Source organism: Sus scrofa, chromosome 11 (assembly GCF_054392235.1).
Source record: "Sus scrofa isolate SSC_HxYL_T2T_F1_AM1 chromosome 11, Sscrofa_HxYL_maternal_Yorkshire_Landrace_v2.0, whole genome shotgun sequence".
In the NCBI taxonomy this organism is placed as follows: Eukaryota; Metazoa; Chordata; class Mammalia; order Artiodactyla; family Suidae; genus Sus; species Sus scrofa.
The window spans coordinates 22,879,701-22,906,169 of NC_139393.1; the positions used below are offsets into that span (position 1 = coordinate 22,879,701).

Here is a 26,469-nt window from a genome sequence, read left to right on the forward strand (position 1 = left end):
TCTGGGAGTTTCTGCTGACCTTCTGTGCTATGTATGGGGTGAGTGGGGTGGACAGTATTGCCCCCAGGACGCTGTGAAGATGAGCCACCCCCTCTAGCAGCTCTCCAGGTGGGGGCCCTTGGTGTGGCGTCCAGGTCGGTAAGACCCTCCCTGCCCTCGGGGCAGAGAAAGGATGGGCCAAGGTGTATCCTTCTGAATCAGCTCCTCCAGCCCTGAGTGTTTGTTCTCAGGACCTCATCTCATGGGTCAGAGAGGGGAGTCCTGGAGACACCCTGGATTTGTCTTAAAATAACAGTTAGAGGACCAAACGGGCAGAGGGATTCGATTTATTCTGTGTAATTTTGAGGGGCAGAGCTAGGACCTGTGAACACCAGTTAGAAGAAAGAAGATTTGGATTAAAAATAAGGAAGACTTTTATTTTTCTTTTTATGGCCACACCTGTGGCTTACGAAGGTCCCAGCTAAGGGTTGAATTGGAGCTGCAGCCACTGGCCTACGTCACAGCCATAGCAACATGGGGTCCTAGCCACATCTTTGACCTATGCCACAGCTTGCGGCAATGCTGGATCCTTAACCCACTGAGCAAGGCCAGGAATCAAACCCACATCCTCACAGATACTACTTCGGTTCTTAACCTGCTGAGCCACAACAGGGACTCCCAGGAAGGCTTTTCTATCCCTAAGAGTTGGTCAAAAGGGGGTTGGATCCACCTTCCAATGAAAGGATAAAGAGCATGTGGTATATACATAAAACGGAATAGTATTCAGCCTTAGAAAGGAAGGGGGTTCTAACACAAGCTGCAATGTGGATGAATCTTGCAATGTCATATTAAGTGAAGTGTGTGATTCCACTCATATAAGGTGTCTCAAGTAATCACATTTCATAGAGACAGAAAGTAGGATGGTGGTTTTCAGGGACTAGGGGGTTTGGGGATGGGCAGTTACTGTTTAAGGGTACAGTGAAATATCAGTTTGGGAAGCTGAAAAGGGTCCTGTGGATGGATGGTGGCAATGGTTGCACCACGAGGTCAGTATACTCAATACCCTTGGAAATGGTTAAAAGGAAAATTTAATGTTATAATTTATCACAGTACAAAAAATTAAGTAAACAGCCTTGGAGATTAAAGGGCCCTGTGACACTGAAAGAAAAGTGCCTGTTAGCCAGCTTATCACATTAGCATGAATGTGCCTCTTTGGTAGTTGCTATTGATTTAGTTTTGGTGAAACAGTGCCAGATACCACCCTCCAAGGTGGAAAGGAAGAAGCCCATTGTCAGAGTTTTAAAGATGATCAGAAAATAGAGGCAGAAGGCCAAGTTCCCAGAGGAAAGGATTCTCATTTGCTTTCCTCAATGTTGCATGTGTGGGTGGCAGGGGTCAGGGCGTTCCCTGAGTGCTGTGGGAAGGTAGCATGGTGTAGCCGGAGGCCCTATGACGTTGGAGATTCTTCCTAGACATTCTAGGTTCTAGTTTTGTGATTATTCAACCTCTTAGAGCCTTACTCTCTGTATCTGTAAAATGGGAATGATGCTTTTTTTTTTTTTTTTTTGCAGAAACAGAGAAGTAGTCTCTGAAAATATGTAACACATAGTGATTTGCCAAAAAAAAAAAAAAATGTTATCGGTCTCCCTCCTGCAATATTCATTTTTTTTTAAAGTTTTACATTTTAAATGGTTTATCATGGCATTCCCATTGTGGCTCAGTGGGTTAAGAACTAGTATCCATGAGGATATAGTTTCGATCCCTGGCCTTGCTCAGTGGGTTAAGTTCCATTGTGGCTGCAAGCTTCGGCATAGGTCGAAGATGTAGCTCAGATCCCATGTTGCTGTGGCTGTGGCACAGGCCAAAATGGTAACTCTGATTTGATCCCTAGCCCAGGAACTTCCATATGCTGCAGGTACAGCCATTAAAAAAAAAAAAAGAAAAGAAAAAAAATTATTGTGATTTTTTTTCCATCAGTGATGTGATTCTTGCCAAATTCATCAGCCAGGAAATAAAGTGGAGACTGCAATATGTATTATCCTTAGTTCCCACTGTGGTGCAGTGTAAATGAAACTAACTAGTATCCATGAGGATGTGGGTTCCATCCCCGGCCCACTCAGTGGGTCAGGGGTCCAGCATTGCCATGAGCTGTGGTGTAGGTCACAGATGCTGCTCTGATCCCATGCTGCTGTTGCTGTGGCATAGGCCAGCTGTAGCTCTGATTCAGCTCCTAGCCTGGGAACTTCCATATGCTGCAGGTGCTGCCCTAAAAAGTATTTATGTTTATAATCCTTATGCTGTATTGACATGTCACTGTCACCACACATTATTTTGTACACACCCTGGTGTGTTTTACAAAAGGAAGAGTGATTTCTTCTTATTTTAGTTTCTTGGAGACTCCTCTCAGGGGTCCATCAGCAGCAGTGCTGAGATGTGGTTTCTTGACCCAAAAGATCCTTGGCACCACTGCACGTCCTTTGGCTTTCACCTAATTGCCTTAATTAGAGACTTTTCCAGCAGGGGTCCAAGGGATACTTCATCAGCCTTCAGCATCTCTACCAAAGGACAAGTGGGAAAGGGAGGCCAAAACCAACCAGGGGAAATGAAGGGGCAATGATTTTCCTAATTTACCCATCAGCCCCTTGATGCTATGGGGTGTTTCCCCCTCCTAATCAATTCCTGTACATACTTGCCTGTAGTTACCCAGGGCTTGAACTGATATCTGAAGAGATAATGAATAAAAATGTTTTAATTTTGATGAAAACTCTAAGTTGACAAGATCAAGGAGTTAAACGAATACCAAGGAGAATAAACATTAAGAAAACCTGCTAAGACACATCATAATGAAATTGTGGAAAATCAATGGCAGCCAGAGGAAGAGGGAAACATTACATACCAAGGAATTAAAATGACAATGATAGCAGATTTCATGTCGGAAACTATGTAATCCAGAAGAAAATGGAGCACCATCTTTAAAATGAAGAAAGAAAAACTGTCAATCTTGAATTTAGTACCCAGTGAATATGTTTCAAAATTAAAGTGAAACAAAACTTTTCAAACAAAAGTGAAACAATTTATCACTAGAAGATCTTCACTACAAAAAATATTAATGGAAGTTTTTCAGGAAGGATACCATACAGGAAAAGGATCTACATAAATGATCAAAGAGTCCAAAAATGGTAAATATATGTGCAGTTTCTTTTGAAGATATTTGGATATTTAGAGAAAAAAATAATCACAGTGCATTAAGGCATTCATAGCAGAGGTTGAAGCAAAATGTATGCAAATAGCAAAAAGACAAGAAAGAAGAAATAGAAACATACTGTTGTAAGATTCTTATGCTATACTTAAAGTGGAATGGTATTATTTGAAGTTATACAATTAGAAGTTAAAAAGTATAATAGATACCCTGTAGGAAACCAGACTATATTACACATGTCAAGTCCTGTTAAAATAAAATCCAGCATGCTATTTCAGGGATTTTCAAATTTCTCAAATTTGTGTCTTTCATTTGGCCTTAATTCCTTATAATAACTTCTGTGATTTCAAAATTTAACCTGTCTCAGTAGTTCAACATCTGCTCCTCTTTTATTAAACATTGCCAAGTAACAGCAGAGGAAGTATTTTCAGCATCGTGCTGGTCTCACCAAGCTAAATTTGGTGCTGTGGAATTTGTTGGTGATGATAAACTATGTGAGAATTCCGATGCTGGAAGTAATCCTGGCTTTGGGCCATTTCTATTTTAATGATGGACTTGGAAAAAAATGTATTTTCAAACAGATTCTGCCATTTACAAACTGAACTACCTTCTGTTGGGGAAAATACGTAAGTTCTCTGGGATGTGGAGGTCCTATGTACCACACACAGCAAAGAAAAGAACATACACTCTGCCGGTGCCCTGCCTTATTCATTGTGAAATGAGTAAGACTTTGGGAACCCACAATGGAAAACTTGCTTACTTAATAAGTAACCATTCTTGTCAGATGCATAGAAATTAATACTGACCTCATTGATTTTTCCACCAATCTGACTCCTTATTCTAAACTACAGGTGGCTCCCATTTGGAACAATGAGCTTTCAACAAGGTCTATGACTTAGTGTCTGAATGATTTGATACTAGTATACCATGTTAAGTGGTAGTGAATAGCTTAGAGAAGTAAGGCAAATAGTTAGTAAATACATCTAGATAGAGGCCCAAACAGACTGGCTTGGAGTCAAGAACAAATAAGGGATTCAGGTGATTCAAAGACTGTCTTATTTCTGCCATTTGTTAGACCTAAAGCATGTAAACTTCCTGGATCTTGATTTTGTTTTTGTTTTTGCTTTTTTGGGGGCCGCACCCGAGGCCTATGGAAGTTCCCAGGCTAGGGGTCAAATTGTCGCTGCAGCCTCTAGCCTGCACTGTAGCCATGGCAATGTGGGATCTGAGCTGCGTCTGCGACCTACACCACAGCTCACGGTAACGACAGATCCTTTAACCGCTGATCGAGGCCAGGGATCGAACCTGTGGATTGAACCCCCATCCTCATGGATACTGGCCAGGTTCATTACCCTGAAACACAGTGGGAACTCCTGGACCTTAGTTTCTACTTAAGACCAGAGTAGTGTCTCCACAGGTGGAGTAGATACCAGACTGTTTTTTCTCATTAATAGAGTTTCTAAAACAGATTTCCGGAGTTCCCGTCGTGGCTCAGTGGTTAACAAATCTGACTAGAATCCATGAGGGTGCAGGTTCAATTCCTGGCCTCACTCAGTGGGTTGAAGATCCGGCATTGCTGTGAGCTGTGATGTGGTCAAAGATGTGGCTCGGATCTGGCATTGGTGTGGCTGTGGTGTAGGCTGGCGGCTACAGCTCTGATTAGACCCCTAGCCTGGGAACCTCCATATGCCATGGGTGCAGCCCTAGAAAAGGCAAAAAATTAAAAAAATAAATAAATGAAACAGATTTCCTAAAATATATACATATATATTAATTTAGAAAATCTAACATTAGTCAATCATAATTTTATGAATATTATTAAGTAGGGTGAGTTAAAATACAAAAATCAAGTCGGTATAAAGAAAAATGCTATGTAAACAATAGTTCAAACAATTTTCATAAGGAAATAACTGAAAACATTTTTTAGCTTAAAAGTTTGTGTTTAGAAGGATTTAGGGTTTTTTAAAATTTATTTTATTGAAGTATAGTTGATTTAGAATATTGTGTTAGTTTTTGCTGTATAGCAAAGTGATTCAGTTATTATATATATACATATACATATATATATATATATACACATTCTTTTTCACATTCTTTTCCATTATAATTTATCACAGGATATTGAATATAGTTCTCTGTGCTATACAGTAGTACCTTGCTGTTTATCCACTTTATATATAATCATTTGCATCTGCTAATCCCAAATTCCCAATCCATCCCTCCCCCACACTTCCCCCTTGGCAACCACAAGTCTGTTCTCATATCTGTGAGTCTGTTTCTGTTTTGTAGATAAGTTCATCTGTGTTACAGTTTAGATTCCATACATAAGTGATATCATATGGTATTAGAAGGATTTGTTTCACAGCATACACAATAGCACATAATTTAGGAGTTGCCGTTGTGGCTCAGCAGTAAGGAACCTGATTAGCATGCATGAGGACGAGGGTTCAATCCCTGGCCTCACTCTGTGGGTTAAGGATCTAGTGCTGCCGTGAGCTGCGGTGTAGGTTGCAGACTTGGCTGGGATCCAGCATTGCTGTGGCTGTGGTGTAGGCCAGCAGCCGCAGTTCCGATTCCACCCCTAGCCTGGAAACTTCCGTATGTGGTGGGTGCGGCCCTAAAAAAGGCAAAAAAAAAAAGAAAGAAAAAAATACATAATTTGCATCTAATAGTACAAATAAAATGAGAAAAAAAATATTATGGCAACAAAATCTTAGAAACCAGAGGTCAGATGGCCATGGAATAATTGATGACAGATCCAAAAAAGAAAGAAAAAAAAAGAAAGCAAGAAAGAAAGAAAGCGAAAGCAAGAAAGCAAGCAAGAAAGAAAGAATGAAAGAAAGAAAGAAAAAGGAAAGAAAGAACCCTAAGCTAGGAAGTGGGTGAAGTTAAGAGGCATCCTGATTTGCATCTCAGAACATCTGAAAGGCCTAGGGATTTGCAGCGTCAATGACCTCTGGGGGCAGAGGTTAGGAAGTAAAATGGAAAACAGAACAACTGTGGTTAAACGTCTGCTTAGGGAGTTCCCCTTGTGGCTCGGCGTAAACGACTCCGACTAGCATCCACGAGGCTGTGGATTCAATCCCTGGTCTCCCTCAGGGTGTTAAGGATCTGGCATTGCCTTGAGCCGTGGCTTAGGCCAGCAGCTGTAGCTCCGATATGACCCCTAGCCTGGGAATTTAGATGTGCTGCAGGTGCGGCCCCGGGGGAAAAAAAAAGTCTGCTTAGGAAAAAGTTGGACTCCAAACAGCCAGAAATCTGTGCCTCCTCACCCAGCTGGTCAGAAGATTCCAGAAGAGCATACGAAAAGCATGAATGCAGAGAGAAGACTGATGCCCCTAAAGGAAAGACTGGAGGTGTATTAATGAAAAGGTGTATGAAAAAGTTTTATCTGACCACAGTACTGTCACTAACTCCGCAAAAAGTTCCCCAAGGAAAACAAAAGTTGTGCCAAAAAGAAAAAAAAAAAAAAAAAAAATCACACTTTACTACATAGCTCAGAGGTCAAGAGTGTTTTCACCGTTAAAATAATGTCAACTGAATATGGATTTTATTCAAATGTTTCTGTTGAAAGAATGGGAAAGGAGGGGGAGTGGGGTGGGAGTTGGGTAAGGAATATTAAAAGGAAGCTAAGTCTGAATCGTCCATAGATGTAAATAGATAGATAATGCTAAAATAAAAAATCAAGCAAAAACATCGGGACTTGTTTTTAAAAGAATTGGAGGCAAATAGGAACATAAACATTTGGAAGCGATAGAAGTTAAAACTTCAAGGGGCGAAAGTCTTTGCTTTTTATAACATTTACAGAACTCTGACCTTTACCTGTTGGCAATCTACATTTTGCTACTATTTTCCAAATTCTGTTTCTAAAGATATGGTAGGCAAATAACGGAACTTTGGAAAATTCTAGCCAGGAAGACTTTTTTTTTTTTTTTTTCCCTAAACGATTCCCATTGATGTTTTGCAGACATGCACAAAAATTGCAAATAATGGTACAGAGAGTTCCTCTGTGCCTTCACTGAGATTCACCAATTATTTACATCTTATACCATGAAAACTTTATCATTCTTTTTTTAATTTTATTTATTTGTTTATTTTTTGTCTTTTTGCTATTTCTTGGGCTGCTCCCGAGGCATATGGAGGTTCCCAGGCTAGGCGTCGAATCGGAGCTGTAGCCACCAGCCTACGCCAGAGCCACAGCAACGCGGGAACCGAGCCGCGTCTGCAACCTACACCACAGCTCACGGCAATGCCGGATCCTTAACCCACTGAGCAAGGGCAGGGACCGAACCCGCAACCTCATGGTTCCTAGTCGGATTCGTTAACCACTGCACCACGACGGGAACTCCTCTTTTTTTTTTTAATTGGCGTATAGCCAGTAAGACTTATAAGCTCTGTCTGTGAATTGATCTAATAAAATAGGGAATTATCGCTCTCCACTGCCATTTGCTTGTTGTCATAATACTCAGTTTAAGTGATACACATTTGTTATTTAAATAACTGTGAGTTGTTCGGGGGCTAGTGGTATAGAGGATGATAGGCTGGAGACATGACAGAGTTTCATAAACCAGGGCTGGAAAATACCTGGGACACTTGGAAAATCTTACGTGCTCATTTGTAAGGATATAGTTCTATATTTTTGCCTAGTAAATAGTATTTCTCTCCATCCCCGCCCCACCTTTTCCAGTTAATGATGATTTCTGGAATGCTTGGGGCCAGGATGCATACAGCTCGGCTGCAAGTCCTAATGAGTTCCACTTTATTTCATTCATTAAATTAAAATACAAGAGAGGGGTGAGGAGTTCCCCTCGTGGCTCAGTGGTTAACGAATCCAACTAGGAAGCATGAGGTTGTGGGTTCGATCTCTGGCCTTGCTCAGTGGGTTAAGGATGCAGCATTGCTGTGACCTGTGGTGTAGGTCACACATGCAGCTTGGATTCCATGTTGCTGTGGCTCTGGCATAGACCGGCGGCTATAGCTCCGATTAGACCCCTAGCCTGGGAACCTCCGTATGCCGTGGGTGGGGCCCTAGAAAAAAAGACAAAAAAAAACAAACAAACAAAAAAAAAAAAAACAAGAGAAGGGTGAGCATCTATTATGAAATGAGATAAAGCATATAAAATAGGAGGTCCTGAATGAGCCTTTGCTATCTCCTCTCTGGCTCAGTCCCCTGGGAAGGGAGATTAACGGGCAATCACTTTCATTAAGACCGATCATTCCTTGGGCTCGTGGCTTCAGGGACCTGAGTCATGGTTGGGATGTGAGCAGCTTCTTTCATAGAGCAGAGTCTGCTGGCTGGAAGAATCTAGAATTGTAACAAAAGAAAGGAAACATGAATGAGAAATGACTAGACTTTACACCCGATGCTTTGGAACATTCCAGAGCCAAGAAAAGCCCTTCTTGTCACACATGATTTCTTAATAATTAGGGCCAGCTGTGCTTGGGCAATTCCGGTCAAGCCAGATGCCAAAACCCATTGCAGACACAGGAAGAGCCTCATCGTCAAGTCTCCAAACAAGCAGTCGAAAATCAAAAGAGAAGGTAAGTTATATTCTCTCTCCCCATTCTACCAAAATATTTTTCTCCTGAGCATCGATGAGCTTTCTGGTTTTTCCTTTGTGCTTCATAGCAGAGGAAGATGCCATTGATGTTATACTGTGCATACGTGAAATAATTTTTTACTTTTTTTTTTCTTTTTGTTTTTGTTCTTTTTTTTTTCTTTTTTCTTTTTTTTTAGGGCCACATTCCTGGCATATGGAGGTTCCCAGGTTAGGGGTCAAATTGGAACGCCAGCCACTAGCCTACACCACAGCCGCAGCCTCGCAGGATCCAAGCTGCGTCTGTGACCTACACCAGAGCTCATGGCAACGCTAGATCCTTAACCCACTGAGTGAGAGCAGGGATTGAACCTGCATCCTCATGGATACTAGTTGGGTTCATTACCACTGAGCCATGATGGGAACACCTGTTTTTGTTTTTAAATTTTTGTTTATAACTTTTCCTTTCTACTGAGATTTATTCTTGGGTTCCTGCCTGTACCCATAAGCCAGACCCATAAGTCACAAATTTGTTGGCCAATAAAGATAAACTGTCCCAGCATCTCTCTAAATTGGAGAGGAACTGAGTGGCTGGGAGGATGGGTTGTCAGGAGGGAGATTTTCTTATGCTCTGTTGTAAGTTTTAGTTTTGAATTTAAATGAGAAGATGTACCTGGAGGAGGCGTAGAGCGGGAGTTTGGGGTTGGGAGATGCAAACTAGTATATAGAGGATGGACAAACAACAAGGCCCTACTGTCTATCGCAGGGAACTATATCCATATCCTGGGATAAACCATCATGGAAAAGAATATATTAAAAAGAATGTATAGGGAGTTCGCATACAGGCTCAGCAGAAAAGAATCTGACCAGCATCCGTGAGGACACAGGTTCAATTCCTGGCCTCGCTCAGGGTTAAGGATCTGGCATTGCCCTGAGCTGTGGTGTAGGTCACAGATGCCGCTCAGATCCCATGTTGCTGTGGCTGTGGCATAGACTGGCAGCTGCAGCTCTGATTCGACCCCTAGCCTGGGAACTTCCCTATGCCACCAGTGCGGCCCTAAAATAAAAAATAAATTAATTAATTAAAAAAGTCAAAAATTAAAAAAAAAAGAATGTATATATATGTATGACTGAATCCCTTTGCTATACAGCAGAAATTAACACAGCATTGTCAATCAAGTATACATCAATAAAAAAAAACACATAAAAAAAATGAAGAGAGTCCCCTGGTAGCTTGGTGGGTTAAGGATCTGGTGTTGTCACTGCTGTGGCTCTGGTGGTTGCTATGGCACAGCTGTAACCCCTGGCCTGGAAACTTGTGCATGCCGCCAGTAACAGCCAAGAAAGAAAGAAAGAAAGAAAGAAAGAAAGAAAGAAAGAAAGAGAGAGAGAGAGAGAGATAGAGAGAGAAAGAAAGAAAGAGAGAGAAAGAGAGAGAGAAAGAAAGAAAAGAAAGAAAGGGAATTTCCCATTCCAAATAGAAAGTACTATTTAAAAACTTTTTGTCTTTTGGTGGAATATATGTATTTGTTTGCTGACTGACTCTCGCCTTAGCTATAGAAGTTCTGGCGGACATGAACTCTGCTTTCCAGACTGGAAACTTCTTTTCCTCCAGGTCATTCAAATTATATTCTCTCCGTTGACTTGTGGATTTCTTGGAGTATTTCAAATTGCAGGTCCTTTCATCATAGGTTTCTTTTACATCTTCTACTGCAAGACTATTTTTTTTTACCTTTTTAAAGATACAGCCGAGAGAGAATTCTATGAAGCCAAAAAGCATTTCGTTTTAGCAGAACAGAAGTGGGTTAGGCCTTAAGGCGGAGTTGGGGTTTGCCTGGCCCCAGGGCTCCCCACTTAACTCAAGCTGGCCGGCTCCTTCTCTAGATCCCTGTTCCCTCTGGTCAGTTTATTGCCACCGAAAAGGAAGCCGAACTAAAGCCAGGGCTCTACTGCTGTTCGATGCGATGACTAACTTGGGGCTAATTCACTGCATTCCTGAAGTTGACTCACTCCCATCCAAAACCCTTGGGCTGGGGCTGGAACTCAGCTCAGGCTCTCCAAGGAGCTGCTTCTGTGAGCCCGCCTTAGATGACCTCATCTGGACCAGCCTGGGGTTGGTCTTTACCTCGGGAACCTGAGTATAGCTTGTTCTAGAGCAAGTTGATGTTTAAAAAGGCTTAGACTGGAGTTTCCATTGTGGCTCAGTGGGTTAAGGACCCAATGTTGTCTCTTTGAGGATGTGGGTCCAATCCCTGGCCTCACTCAGTGGGTCAAGGATCTGGCATTGCCTCAAACGGCTTCACAGATCACAGATGTGGCTCAGATCTGGTGTCGCCATGGCTGTGGCATAGGCTGCAGATGCAGCTCTGATTCAACCTCCAGGCTGGAAACCTCCACATGCCACAGGTGTGTCTGTGAAAAAAAAAAAAAGAAGAATGTGTTCCCGTCACGGCTCAGTGGTTAACGAATCCGACTAGGAACCATGAGGTTGAGGGTTTGATCCCTGGCCTTGCTCAGTGGGTTGAGGATCCGGCGTTGCCGTGAGCTGTGATATAGGTCGCAGATGAGGGTCAGATCCTGAGTTGCTGTGTCTCTGGCGTAGGCCGGTGGCTACAGCTCGGATTCGACCCCTAGCCTGGGAACCTCCATATGCTGTGGGAGCGGCCCTCAAAAGGCAAAAAGACAGGGGAAAAAAAAAAAGAAGAAGAAGAAGAAGCTTAGATATTCTGAGACTGGAAATAGAATTCTGAAAAGAAGATTCTGGGTTACTTGATCAGGACAAGCTTCAAAAAGGAGCCTCCTCCATCTGTCTTAGGCCTGCCCAGAGTGTCAAAGGCACAGCAGGGAATAGGCTATCTTCAGAAGTGCAGTTTTGGGAGTTCCCGTTGTGGCACAGTGGAAACAAATGCGACTAATAACCATGAGTTTCTGGGTTCGATCCCTGGCCTTGCTCAGTGGGTTAAGGATCTGGCATTGCTGTGAGCTCCGGTGTAGGTTGCAGATGCAGCTTGGATATGGTGTGGCTGTGGCTGATGGCTGTAGCTCTCATTTGACCCCTAGCCTGGGAATTTCCATATACCACTGGTGTGGCCCCTAAAAATCAAACAAAACAAAACAAAAACAAAAACAAAAAAACCCCTGCAGTTTGGGTTACCATCAGTCACCCTCCTAAGACTTCCTAAATTCCTGCAGTAACATTAGTTTAGAGATGTGATAATATTTTTCTTAAAGACCTTTTAGGCTTCTATTGAATAATTCAACAATCTAATGGAACTCATACCATTGAATCCTAGATTTCCTCTATTTAGAGGAAACACAGACTCATTGATAGATGAGTGGTCTCTAAAGTGAAGTATTTGTACCTGGTGGACATACAAGACAACCTTTTGGAGAAGAGTAAGAAAATATTTCAATTAAGATTTATTTATATATTTAGCCACCTCTGCGGCTTGTGGAAGTTCCCCGGGCCAGGAATCAAACCTGTGCCATAGTAGCAACTAGAGCCACAGCAATAACAATGTCAGATCCTTAACCGGCTGAACCACCAGGGAACTCCTGACATTTATTTATTTATTTATTTATTATCACTGCACCCACAGCATATGGAAGTTCCCAGCAGGCTAGGTGTTGACTCGGAGCTGCAGCTGCAGGCCTACACCACAGCCACAGCAACACCAATCCTGCTGCTTGCAGTAGCATGGAACCCTTAACCCAGAAATAAGTTTTGTTTTCAAGTTCCAATCACAGCAGGCTCCCGCCTCTCAGGGTCTCTGTGATTCTCTAAACTGCCAACTTCTTACAATATTATTTCTAATTTGGAGTTCCCTTCATGGCTCAAAGGGAGCGAATCTGACCAGTAACCCTGAGGATACAGGTTCGATACCTGGCCTCGCTCAGTGGATTAAGGATCTGGCATTGCCAAGTGAACTGTGGTGTAGGTTGCAGATGAAGCTCAGAACCCGCATTGCTGTGGCTGTGGTGTAGGCTGGCAGCTGTGGCTCTGATTTGACCCCTAGCCTGGGAACCTCCATATGCTGCAAGTGCAGCCCTAAAAAGACAAAAAAAAAAAAAAAAAAAAAAAAAGAAGACTCATAAAAAATTTTGCAGGTGACCCTTAAGTTATTCTTTGGTGTTCTGTTTTTTAGGTAAAGTTGTCTCAGTTCATCTTTCCTCCTAATACGTGATCTATTGACTCTCCAATTGTTTCTGCTCAAAGCAAGATCTCATTGGTTGTTTTTGTGCAAAGTTGATGCAGTAGATAGAGCCCTAGAGGCAGACTATGCCCGCAGCCTTCTGGACAACCTTGAACAGGACTCTTTTCTTCTCTGGGCTTTGGTGTCCTCATCTGTTAAATGAAAGAGTTATGCTAGGTGATCTCCAGAGTCTCTGAAAGCACAAACTTTTTTTTTTTTTTTTAAGTGCTACACCCACGGCATATGGATGTTCCTAGGCTAGGGGTCTAATCACAGCAATGCCAGATCCGAGCCACATTTACCACGTACACCACAGCTCACGGCAACGCCGGATCCTCAACCCACTGAGCAAGGCCAGGGATCGAACCCACAACCTCATGGTTCCTAGTTGGATACGTTAACCACTGCGCCACAACGGGAACTCCCAACTTTAATTTTTTAAATTAAAATAGAGTTGATTTACGCCATGTTTCATAAACTTCAGCCAACTTTAATTGTTTAAATTAAAATATAATTGATTTACAATGCTGTGTTTCAAGTGTACAACAAAGTATATTCTTTTCCAGATTCTTTTCCATTATAGATTATTATAAGATATTGAATACAATTCCCTGTGCTATGCAGTAAGTAAACCTTGGGTGTTTATCTATCTGAGATACAGTGGTGTGTATATGCTAGTCTCATACTCTCAATATATATATACATGTAATACCTGGTAGCACAGCCAGGGGTTGGAAAAAAAACTTGACCGACGACCACTAGCCCACATCTGTGGTTCACCTTTCCCCGTTTCCATTTCCCATGGGCAAAAAGAGGCTATTGCAGCCCCTTGGTCTCTGTGTTTTCACTTCTGATTGTGCTGTGAAAGGCAGCATTTGGAGTTACTTGGTATGATTTAGGAGCCATTTTAGGTCAATTAGAAAGGGAGCATGTAAATCTTGAGAAATACCAGTACCGGGGTGCCCAGGAGACTCATTATATCACCTCTCTTCCTGGAGAGATTAGGAAGTTGTGGTTGAAAACCAAAATGCCCTAAGTTGCAATCCTGAACTCATCGGTTTCCAAAAAAAAAAAAAAAAAAAAAAAGCTAAGTAGGTATTTTGGTTAAGAAGAGAATAAGCAGCATGTTTTGAAATGAAAGAAAACGTAAATGAAAAAATGTTTATTAAACTTAAAAAATGTTCAGTCCCCTGATTGTTCCAGAACACAAAAGCCCTGTCTGTTTTTGTGACTAAGTGGCCTGTGATTTAAAGCTGCTGACAACACCAGCCTCTCACAATGCCCTGGTCCCCCGTTTTTCTCCGGGCGGTCCTAGCAGACACTCATTTGTATGTATGGTTTCAGCCTGTCTGCGGTGTCTGGCCAAAGGGACAGATACTAATGGCATATGTTAATTACTATCCAACAACTTCCTTTCATTAGAGTTTATTAACATTCTCACTTCTGCCCATTGAACCAGCTGGCACGAGGCTACGCTGGCAGCCTGGGGTCCACAGCCTGGTTTCACTCGGGGCTCATAAGGTAGAAGAGCTTTTCCCTTGTAGACAATGAAACATTTTCTGTTTCTTTCTCAGCTGAGAGCTTTCTGAGATGACACCAAAATAGCAGCTTGGGAAAAAAATGTCTTACTGTTGGGGCCCATCTTCAGAGTTATTCTAGATCTATTGTGCTGCTATGACTTGATAGGTATCCATTCATCCATTTAGACATTGCTTCTTTTTTAAAAATTTTTTTTATTAAAGTATAGTTGATTTACAGTATTGTGCCAATGTCTGCTGTACAGCAAAGTGACCCAGTCATATATAGAAATATATATGTGTAGCCATTGAATGATATACATATGACTGGCCATTGAGCCATATATATAGATACTCTCATGCCTCTTCTTATATTATCTTCCATCATGTTCTATCCCAAGAGATTGGACATAGTTCCCTGTGCTGTACAGTAGGACCTCACTGTCTATCCATTTGAAATGGAATAGTTTGCATCTACTAACCCCAAACTCCCCGTCCATCCCACTCCCTCCCCACCCCTTGGCAACCTCAGGTCTGTTCTCTATAGCCCATCTATAGACATTTCTTTATCATTACTAAGCATCGAATACCCCTCATTCGAACCATGTACTCAGAAGCTATGAAATAACTGGTGTAATGGTGAGAGTATAAATTACTTTAGGAGGAATACTAAACTTTTCTATATGTCTCTAGACTAGATTTCACTAAAATGTGAAATGGGCTTGGGGGCAAAGTAAGATAGCTACGGAAGGGATCTGAAAACCAAAATGGTGGCCAGCTTGATGAACTAGGAATGGATGTATTTTTGTATTTAATGAGAACACAATTAACTGTAAAGAATTATCTTTCTATTTCATCGGTTGCCCATGTCCCTTTAAGATGCCCTAAGGTGGGGAATGGACAAGTCACCACCAGAATAACAAAGCAGGAATGACGTGGTGAACAAGCATTTTCCAGCCTTCTCACCCAGTGACATCCCCCAGCAATTGCTGGTGGCAGAACAGCAAATGTAGGAAAACAGAGTTAGAGCCGAATGCTCAAGAGGCGGTTCTTAGTCGCTTTGTCGAGAAATCATAGTAGATCTTGCTTTCGAGGGGATCAGAAGTTCTGTTCACATCTGATCAGGTCACAGATATTAGATGAATAGGTTTGTTGCTTTTGCATTAGAGAGAGCTTTTGAATACCCTGCAAGGAACAGCAATTTTGCCCAGGGAATTTTACGGCTGCCAAAGACACAGGGTGTCTGTATCTTCTTTTTCTTTTTCTTTTTCTTCTTATTATTTCGTTTTTTAGACTCGAACCTGTGACATATGGAGGTTCCCGGGCTAGGGATCTAATCAGAGCTACAGTTGCTGGCCTACGTCACAGCCAAAGCAATGCCAGATCCGAGCCGCCTCTGTGACCTGCACCACAGCTCACGGCAACGCTGGATCCTTAACCCACTAATCAGGCCAGGGATCGAACCCACAACCTCATGGTTCCTAGTTGGATTCTTTTCTGCTGCTCCACGACAGGAACTCCTGTATCTTCTTTTTAAACTGAGAACAAATCTGTGCTTTGTGCTGTGAATCCTTTGAAAAGGCCACACTCCCTCCTCTTCTGACCCCTCAGGTCCCAGCCACCCAACACAACCAGCTCCTGAGGTGATGTGACCGAAGGCTTAGACCAACCATCCTTTGTCACAGAGGTCAAGGAACTCTGGGAGGAACTTTGGCATTTGCTGGGGGCAGGCAGAAAATGGAGTACCAGCAGCCATGAGAGGGACGCTTTAGTGAGTTTCATCAGCAAACATTTGTTATCTACAAACAAAGCTGATGTTTAGCTGTTTTGCACCAGTATGAATGTATCTATCAGTTTTCAAAACATCGAAATACTTCCATCCTGACTGGTAAAATGTTACTACCCTGAGCCTTCCCAGTATCTCCCTCTGCCCCAGACATACCAAGCCCCCTGTACCTCTTGAATTCCCTAAGACCAAGTACCCCGGAATTCTGTAAGACCATGTACCCTACAAGATTCCCACCTGGCCCCATGGGGGTCTCCAGGACTCTGTTCCAGCACGAAGGCTCACACTGTGTGGAACAGGCAGTGCCACTGACACAGGTGTAAATATTTAGACTATCGCCCTTGTCTACAATGTCCCAGCACTGAACTGGGTATCAGGGACACACAGAAGACTAAAACACTGACCCCAACCCCAGCATCTCCAGAACCTCCCAACCTAGTGGAGCTCTACCATGACAATGGCATTGCACTAAGCCCTAGAAATTTTGGGATGGCACCACTTTGGTGAAATTGATTTGCGGACCCAGCCATGCACGAGAATGGATCAGGTTCTCAGGGACAGATTCACACCAGTCAAGCTCTCGAGAGACGGCTAGATAAACCCAAATCCCGATTCATTCATTTGCAATGAGAAAGAAGAACTTCTAAGCAGAACAAACACCTGTGTCACCTCGAACCCATAGGAAACTAAACAGGAAGGCGAATGGTCATGAGGACGCAGCTTGAGTAGGCAGTCTGAGCAGAGGATATGAGAGGGATGTTTTTCATGTCAAAGGATGTCAAGTTTTCTTGAGCTCATGCTTTCATCCTCCTCTTTTGGAGGTGCACCTGCCACACCGATAGAACTGGATGTCCTAGTCAGCTCACCGGTGCCCTCTCTCCTTGGCGAGTCCTTCCCCTCTGACTCCCACTTTCTCTCTGCATGCAAACAGCCCCCTTTGGTTGATACATTCTATCTTTAGATTTGTTAATACCACCAAGAAAGCTCCAGCCAAACTGCTGGTTTCCTGTTTCTGGCTTGGAAGACGTTCTACCTTTCTGGTGGCCCCCATAGGTCCTTGGTGTTTGAGTTGCATCGTCATCATTTCACTCATTGGTTCTCAGATTTGCTGACACTTTGGAAGCATCTAGGAAATCTGAAAAAATACTGATGCCTGGTTGTCACTCTCAGAAATTCTGATTGAATGGATACGGGGTGCAATCTGGACACTGGGCTTTGATAAACCTCCCTAAAATATACAAGCGGAATCTGGGTTCCTGAAGAGTTGAAATTCAAGGAAGAGAGCTTTGCGTTTGAACAAAGTTTGAGAATTACTGGTTTCACTCAGAGCTGGAAGATACTTGACCGGTACCAGATTTGAAAGCATGCCAGTGCTCGGCTTCTGGCCCGAGATGATGATGTATTCGGTCTGGAATGGGAGTGAGGCATGAGCGCTTTTACAAAACTCCCCAGATGACTCCATTGCGCAGCCAGAGTTGAGATGCAATGGTCCAAACATTCAAAGTTTTCAGTGTCACATTCTCCTTGGACATGACCTTGTATAGAGAGGAGCATGGAAGATACATTGAGGGAAAGGTCTGCGGACATTTTCCAAAGGAACAATAGGGGCCTGTGCCTGCGAGTAAGCCTGTGGGCAGGATGGATGGAGATATGCAGTCTGAGGGTCATCTCCCCTATCTTAGAGTAACTTTAGCAGAAGCCAATGAAGTCCATGGATGTGCTTGAAGAAAGTTCAGTCTGCTACATACTTTTTTTTTTCTTTTAGGGTCACACCCACAGCGTAGGGAAGTTCCCAGACTAGGGCTTGAATTGGAGCTGCAGCTGCCAGCCTACACCACAGCCACAGCAACACAGGATCCGAGCCACACCTGCGACCTACACCACAAGGTGGAGCAACGCTGGATCCTTAACCCACTGAGTGAGGCCAGGGATGGAACCCACATCCTCATGGATACTAGTCGGGTTCTTAACCCACTGAGTCACAATGGGAACTCCAGCTCCACACTTTTCTAGGAGGAGTCTGACTCCTTGTCTTCTTGGAATGCTCTTTTGGCCCGCTCCTCCGCCCCCTTCCACCTGAGCTCCCTGCTTTCTGAAGGCTGCCATCCTGAAAGAAGCTGAGCTATATTCTGGTCCATATTCTCTTAAACAGCAACTATGTTTAACAAAGAAATAGGAGACCATAGAATCCCAGCCTGTCATCTGCCTCTTATTGCTAAGGATTTTCCATTTTCCTCACAATTCCTTAATTCTCTGTTATCATTTCTAACCTTTCGATGTGCATTAAAATTCACCCAGGAGTTCCCATTGTGGCTCATCAGGTTAAGGACCCAATATTGTCTCTGTGAGAATGTGGGTTCAATCCCTGGCCTTGCCCAGCAGGTTAAGGATCCAATGTTGCCACAAGCTGCTGAGTAGGTCGAAGATGTGGCTCGGATCCGGTGTTGCCATGCTGTGGTGTAGGCCGGCAGCTGCGGCTCCGATTCACCCCCTAGCCTGGGAACAGCTGGGAAAAAAAATCATTTGAAGGAGTTCCTTTGTGGTGCAGTGGTAAAGGATCTGGCACTGGCACTGCTGTGTTTGGATCACTGCTGTGGCCCAGGTTCAATCTCTGGCCTAGGAATTTCACACGCTGCGGGCACAGCCAAAGAAATAAAAAGAGGAATACAAAATTCATGTGCGCTTTCTGAGTGTTTGCAGCCTTGTGTGATTGCAAGGCATCTGGGAAAGGCATCAATTCTACTTTGTTAGCAACTGAAAAAAAAAATGCATTCCTAGGAGAGGAAAAGGCAGTGGGAAGGGCAGAGGTCCTCCGCCCTTCCTTCTCCTGGGACTGCTAGACAAGGGTTTGGAACTAAATGATCCTGGGTAGGAGGAGGGAGATGGAGCAGGGCCACCGTGTATCGTTGGGCAGGTGACCCGCAGCGCAATTCCAGGCAAGCCCCTGACACTCATTCTTTGGTCATGGTGACTACAGCCACCTTCTCCCATCGCCCCATCCAGCATCCCTGGCAGAAGCAGGGCTGTTCCTTGAATTTCAGCTCCTTGGCAGCACCCCCCCCCCCCCCCCGATTCCAGTTGCTTTTGTGCTTCTGAAACATGCAGCACCAGAGAAGTCCCTTGTTTTCTCTGGGCTTCATTTTGTTCACCTAGAAATTGATAGATGCTTTCCAGGTCTCAGCATAGTCCCCCAAAGTCACTTTCTCCAGGCATGTGGGAGCCAGCTATTTGCACACCTGAAACAATCTGTATGTAATCTCGCTGATAGAATAAAGACATGAGTTTGAAGACTTCCATAGCCAGATCTGAGGCTGAATCCTTCCCTCTGGCCTTCTGTTTTACCTTCTTCAGATGCCATGGTCCCCTGGAGCCATTTCCCAGCCTATTCAAATGAAGATCCAGGGAGTTTCCATTTTGGCTCATCAGAAACAAATCTGAAGCATCCATGAGGATGCAGGCTTGATCCCCTGCTCAGTAGATTAAGGATTCAGCATTGCCATGAGCTGTGGTATAGGTTGCAGATGTGGCTCTGATCTGGCATTGCTGTGGCTGTGGCTGTGGCTGTGGCTGTGGCTGTGGCCAGCAGTCACAGCTCTGATTAGACCCCTAGCCTGGGAACCTCCATGTGCCATGGGCGTGATCCTAAAAAGGTAAAAAAAAAAAAAAAAAAATCCAGTATCTTTCAAAAAGCAGCTGTGGAAAAGCATCCCATTATAAGGCATCCCTACATCTTTCAAAGAGCAGCCACGCTCAGCTTTTATGATTGTATAACTATCCATAGTCAAATATAATCAAATATTTAAAATATCCCTTTCTCTCACCAGATCTCATAAACTACAAATCAGGATTGCCTTTGTCTTCAGAATCAGTGATGTCTGTACTCACGGGTTAGTTCTACTCCATTTTCAGGGGCATCTCTGTATCATTGCCCCCGAAATGTAGAACTCATCTTTGACCACAGTGAGATGCTTCCCCAAACTTCCAGATGCTGCAATGAATGGTAAGGCCAGATGAAAGAGAATCAGATTTGTATTCTGTTGATAGATACCCAGTGCAGGGCATGGGGTGGGGGCCAGGCCTGTGAAAAAGAATTCAGCTTCCTCATTTCGTGGCATTTATTTGCTCATTATTGAAACTAACGAAACTGCCCAGGAGCCTTTTGGTTTTGCCTTTCTTTAGTGTGCCTTCTTTTCTAAAAACTGTCTCTTATAATCGCTTCATGTTACGCTGGAAGGTCCATACCGATTTTCGCTGAGAATCACAGAAATTTTCTTTTCATATTAAAAAAAATTAAATGAAAGGTTTATACTTTTATAGTTCTTTATACTTTTCAAAAGCTTCACACACATGATTTCATATACTCTCCTGTATGATTTCATATACCCCCATATTGCCCTCCCCCCCACCCCGACCCCCTGCTGGTAACCTCTAGTTTGTTCTTTGTGAGTCTGTTTCTTTTTTGTTTTAGTCACCAGTTTCTTGTATTTTTGAGATTCCACATAGAAGTGATATCATACAGAATTTATCTCTCTCTGTCTGACTTATTTCACTTAGCACAGGGTAGAACCATAGGCTTTTACAGTTAGCAGACACCTGCCTGGAGTTTCTGGAAGTTTCCATGTACACCTGGGCAGACTTATTCGGCTGGCTCTAGGTGCTGCGGTCTCAGGCCACAGCCATGGGAAGTGGAAGTGGTCTCCAGATGTTAAGGTCCCCCTGGCCTGGCTCACCTCCCCTCCCTTAGAGAGGGCGTCCTTCACTCTCCAGTGATACGGAGGCCTTAGGGAAGCTGCTTCCTCAGGGTTCAGATCGTCTCTGGAAAGGACTCACACCTGAGTCTTGTGTTGCTCATGAGTCAAAAGCCAGTGACCAACACTCTGCTATACTCAGCACTTTAATGACAAGGACTAACTATGGAGTCAGGTGGCCCCTCTGAGGCACCTGCTCCCCTTAGAATGAGTTCTTTCCCAAGAGGTTCCTTTGTTCTTCAAGCAAATCCACATCCTCTAGGCCGCCTTCCCACAACCCCCCGCTGCCCCCACCCCGTGTACGATTTATGTCTATAATTGAATCCAAGATGCACCCCAGATCTGTACTCTTTGCCATGTAGAAATATCATCAATTTGGAGTTCCTGTTGTGGCACAGCGAAAACGAATCTGACTAGGAACCATGAGGTTTCAGGTTCCATCCCTGGCCTCAATCACTAGTGGGTTAAGGATCCAGCATTGCCATGAGCTGTGGTGTAGGTTGCAGACATGACTCGGATCCTGCGTTGTGTGGCTGTTGTGTAGGCTGGCAGTTGTAGCTCCAATTTGACCCCTAGCCCGGGAAACTAAAAGGCAACCTGTGGCCCTAAAAACCAAAAAAGAAAAAAAAAAAAAAAAAAAAAGAAGAAAAAAAAGAAATATCATCAATTTATTTGCTGTTGATTATTAATCAAAACCCTTGCACAAATGCAATTAAATAATTTTCCTTGTTCTATGTTTCACTACCTCATGTTCGTTTAATATGTATGTCAGATCCAGGGTGGATCCCTAGTATACTAGGAATTTTCTTAAGTACAGAATAATAGTGGAGCCTTAAAGGATCCCCTTGGCTTGAAGGGAGGGTGTGTGAGCTCACCTTTGTGATGAATGTGGTCTGAAATAAGACTCTTGTTCTCTGTCCCTCGATTTTTCCCATCCATAGTAGCTTTCCCCCATCTGCTCTGCTGGTAGACAGGGGCGGATCCATGCTTTGTGGGGCCTAAAGCTAGTATAATCTTTAGCATCACCTTCAATAAAAAGAACACAAGATACAAACAGTGAATTAAGCATACAAAAAGGAACAGTTGTTTAGAATGAGAAAAGAAATTACAACAAATTTTAAAGTTTAAAAATCTGATGGGGGATGGGTGGGGGGGTGGGATGGATTGGGAGTTTGGGGTTGGTGCATGCAGACTGGTGCATTTGGAGTGGATGGACGGTGAGATCCTGCTGTGTAGCACGGGGAACTGTGTCCCATTACTTGTGATGGAACGTGGTGGGAGATGGTGTGAGAAAGAATATATACATATGTGTGAGACTGGGTCACTTTGCTGTACAGTAGGAATCAACTGTAAGGAACACTAAGTCAACTACAGTGTAAAAAATTAAAATCATAAAACAAAAAAATTATTTATTTAGTTAGTTAGTTTTTTTAGGGCTGCACCTGTGGCATATGGAGGTTCCCAGGCTAGGGGTCTGAGTGAAGCTATAGCTGCCGGCCTACACCACAGCCACAGCCACAGCCACACCAGATCTGAGTCACGCCTGTGACCTACACCACAGCTCACGGCAAGGCGGATCCTTAACCCACTGATGGAGGCCAGGGATCGAACCCTCAACCTCATGGTTCCTAGTGAGATTTGTTTCTGCTGCTCCATGACGGGAACTCCAAAAAAATTTATTTTAATTAAAAAAATCCGACCAATAACAAAATACTACAAAACCTAGAAAAATATCAGAATATTTTTATCCCCTAACTTCCCAGTACAACTCTCTGATGTCTTTTTCATGACCCCCCCCCTGCTTTTTTGACTCATGCCTATTGTTTCTTTATATGACCATGATTTTTTAGCATCGTTTTCCAACTTTCCTTTAGTATGATTGATGGAAAACTGTTTTTGATTATTGATAGTTAGAAAAGTTTATTTTGGCTTCACAGCATGTTATTGGTCACGTCCTGTAATCTTTTAGGATTGAGCAAAGCTCTCAAATTTCTTTCACGTGTGAACTGTAATGTTTCAGGACCAGTTTAAGTTTGCACAGTGATCTCCAATTTCTTTGCCCTTTGGCTTGGTGACACTCCTTAGGTGGGGTCATGGGAGGGTTCCATTCAAGGAAAGGGTTGTGATGCTTAAGGCTCCTTTCCCTCCTACCCTGGCTACTCTGGAAAATACCCAACAAATCCTTCTCTCCGCCCCACCTTCTCTCCCCGCTGTGTTCTTGGATCCTGCAACCACAGCTCAGATAAGTGGCGCTTAAGAGGGTGTGCGTGTATGGCAGTTGGGCAGAGATTTAAAAAACTGGCATCGCAGTCCCAAACTGACTTTTTTGGGGATACTTAGAGCATTTCCAGTTAAGAAGTGGATACGTTTCTGTTGGATGGGGTCACTAAGCAAACGTTAGGGATGAATGAAAGTGCTTGTGACGTCATGCTCTCCACGTCTCTCTCTTTGAATGGAGCCATTTGCAAACCCTGCTGCACAGACCCCCTTGGTTTCTACAAAGTTCCTTGGGGGCTGCCTAGAGGGAGGGCGGGGGAGGTGGCAGAGTGCCCAAGGTGGGTGGGGAGGCCGCCCGGACCAGATTCCATCTGATTCAGCTGCTTTATATCTTGAGGCTCTGTGAAAGATATCCATTCAATAAAAGCGTTTTGCTCAGAAGTTTGGAAAAAAATTCCAATCAGTTTATTTTCATCAGGAACAAGTATTATGCACCCCAGATTTTTACTCTTTGCTATTTAGAAATAGCAGTTTATTGGCCAATGATAACTAGTCAAAACTCTCGCATAAATGCAATTAAATTGTTTTTCCTGCCTGTCTTTCACTAGTACATGTTCATATATGTGTCAGTTTTTTAAGGATTGCATTATTTTTGCTTTCCTTAACTTTCAATTTTCTGTTCAAAATGCAATTGCTTGAATAAAAAAACATTTTGTTTCTATTACTTAAGGATTGCATTATTTTTGCTTTCCTTAACTTTCAATTTTCTGTTCAAAATGCAATTGCTTGAATAAAAAAAACATTTTGTTTCTATTACTTAACACAGATACTCTGGGAACACCAGCAATTTCTTGGTACAGCAGTAACACATCCACTGGCTGGCATTTAATAAGTTTTTTTTTTTTTTTTAAACTTGCCTTTTTAGCTCTCACAGTTATTCCTGTATTCACTTGAGGTTTGCCCTAGTATTTTCCTCTGGATTTCTTTATCAAGCTCTACATTTTGCCAACTCTTCCATTTAGGTGTTTGCTTTTGTAAGATAATTTGCCAAGGAGAAAGGATTAGCATTTTTCAGATCTTGTTTGTTACTTTTGTGCCTATCTTATTCTCTTCTCTCTCCCGCTCTCTCTTTTTTATAAGGGTCATAGGACGTGTATTATCATTCCCTCTTTCTTCCTTATCTTCAAGTGGTGGTCAGGAATTACAGACCTTAGGCAATTAGTAAGTCAGTTTATTCTTGCATGAGTAGAGGCTTGAACAGCTTGGTTTTTCTGATTCCAAGTTTTCCTTCCCATATTTGTCCTCTTCCATGGACTCCTTGGGAGCTAATCTGGGTTCCTTCTCTTATGCTACTCTTTCTGCCTGGGAAATCCCACCCTCAACCTTTTTTTTTTTTTTTTTTTGCCCCCAGCATCACAGGTGCAAGAATGACAGCCACTGATGTCTGAAGCTGTGGCTATTTTCTTGAGTTCAAGACCCAACTTTTTAATGGTTAGTGATTATCACTAGGGAGTCCTCCTGTGCTTCAAACATGTGTCAATATTAAACCCCTTTTTGTGATAAAGGATTCATTTGCCTCCCCCTAATGTGAGAAACCATTGTGTTTGCCCTGTACTGTTACTTTCCTTGGGGTGAAGCATCATACCAGTTCGATGAAATTCCCTTTTCAAGGTCAGCCAAATTCAACATGGTAAGAGCAAGCTTAAAAGAAAATAGCTATTATTAGAAGCAATCGTTATACTCGAATTGATATAGTTAAACCAAGTAATTCCTCACTGTGATAAAGTGAGTAATTTGCCAACCTTCTGGTAGTCTAACAGTCAATGCTTTAGTTAGGGAGCCAGGCACATGCCCAAGCTGGGTCTTGAACCATATTTATAGGACTATAAAGTATGGAAAATCATTTTCTCTGTTAGAAATCTGATTTTTGGAGTTCCCGTCGTGGCTCAGCAGTAATGAACCTGACTAGTATCCATGAGGACTTGAGTTCAATCCCTGGCCTCGCTCAGTGGGTTAAGGATCTATGAGCTATGGTATAGGTCACAGTCGTGGGTCAGAGCTGGCGTTGCTGTGGCTGTGGTGAAGGCCGGCAGCGGCCACTCTGATTTGACCCCTAGCCTGGAAACCTCCATATGCTGCAAATGCAACCCTAAAAAGACAAAAAAAAAAAAAAAAAAAAAAAAAAAAAAAAAAAAGGAAAAAATTAGAAATGTGTCCTTTTTGATTGGAATTTAGAACAAAACTTCTCTTCCTGCGAGACATACTTTTATGTGTCTAAACGTCTAGATCGCGTTCATCCCTTTATAGCCATTTACTCATCCCACAGATATTTGCTAAGTGTACTCTGGTACCAGGCCCCATTCTAGATGCTAGAGACCTTGCGGAACAAACCACATATAACCTTCAGGAAGCCAGTGAACAAGCGAACAAACACACCAGCAACAGGACCTCAAAGAGGGGTAGGTAACATGAGGCGGTGCAGCAAAAGAATGGGAAGGAGTATGACAGGTGGATTGGAGGTGCCTTTCCTAGTGGGGTGAGGGCGGGACGCTGAGAAAGCCACCTTTGGACAGAAGCTTGGGTGGGGTAAGTGTGAGCTATACAGAGATCTGGGGGATGAGCATTTCAGGTGAAGGAATGAATAGCAAGAGTCCCAGAGGCAGGAAGGAGCTGGGGGTATCAAGCAGGTGTTCTTCCATGGGGTGGGGGGAGGGACATGGATTGAGCCGGGGTCCCTAAGTTCGAATGGGGGAAAAAAATTACATCTGTCTTTTTGCTAACTTCTCACTGAAACGTAGCATTTCCTCCATGAATGAATCCAAGCAAACAACTGCAATAGAATTAGCAGTATCTGTCTGTCACCAACGGAGATCGCAGACGCTTTGATATCCTATTACAGTGGAAACAGATATCTGCAGACATCATTCGTGTCCATTGCGACTTCAAAATGATGATAGTTATCAGAGCTGCTGCTCGATCGGGTTATTTACCATGTCCAGGAAGAAGTACAGATTTGATCTTTAATATTCTGCATCCCAAATCTCATCTTTAATATTCTGATAACTGTATTTCCATGACATAGTTTCTTTCATGCCTTGAAAAACTTTCTTCTGAGAGGTGACCTGTAGGCTTTGCCAGATTGCCTAAGGAATCCATGGCTTGGGCAAGGTTAAGACCCTAAGTAAAAGGAAAGCAGGGAGGCTCTTTGACCTTGACTGTTGCCATTTAGTAGTGAAGCCAGACAGGGTGGGTGGGGACTGGGTCCCAAGGGCTGGATGGGCCACCGTAGAGAG

The 26,469-nt window shown here is 43.2% G+C and overlaps 1 long non-coding RNA gene across 1 annotated transcript in view; it reads right to left on the bottom strand.

Moving 5' to 3' along the window:
• Positions 1-2,713: 2,713 nt before the first annotated feature.
• The window catches only part of LOC106505296 (uncharacterized), a 42,498-nt gene continuing 18,742 nt past the window's right edge, over positions 2,714-26,469 (bottom strand). Inside the window, exons 2-4 of the long non-coding RNA XR_001299574.3 lie at positions 21,835-21,985; positions 8,080-8,483; positions 2,714-4,754 (exon numbers count right to left, since the gene is read on the bottom strand). This is a non-coding gene — a long non-coding RNA (uncharacterized LOC106505296). The remainder of the gene's footprint in view (positions 4,755-8,079; positions 8,484-21,834; positions 21,986-26,469) is intronic.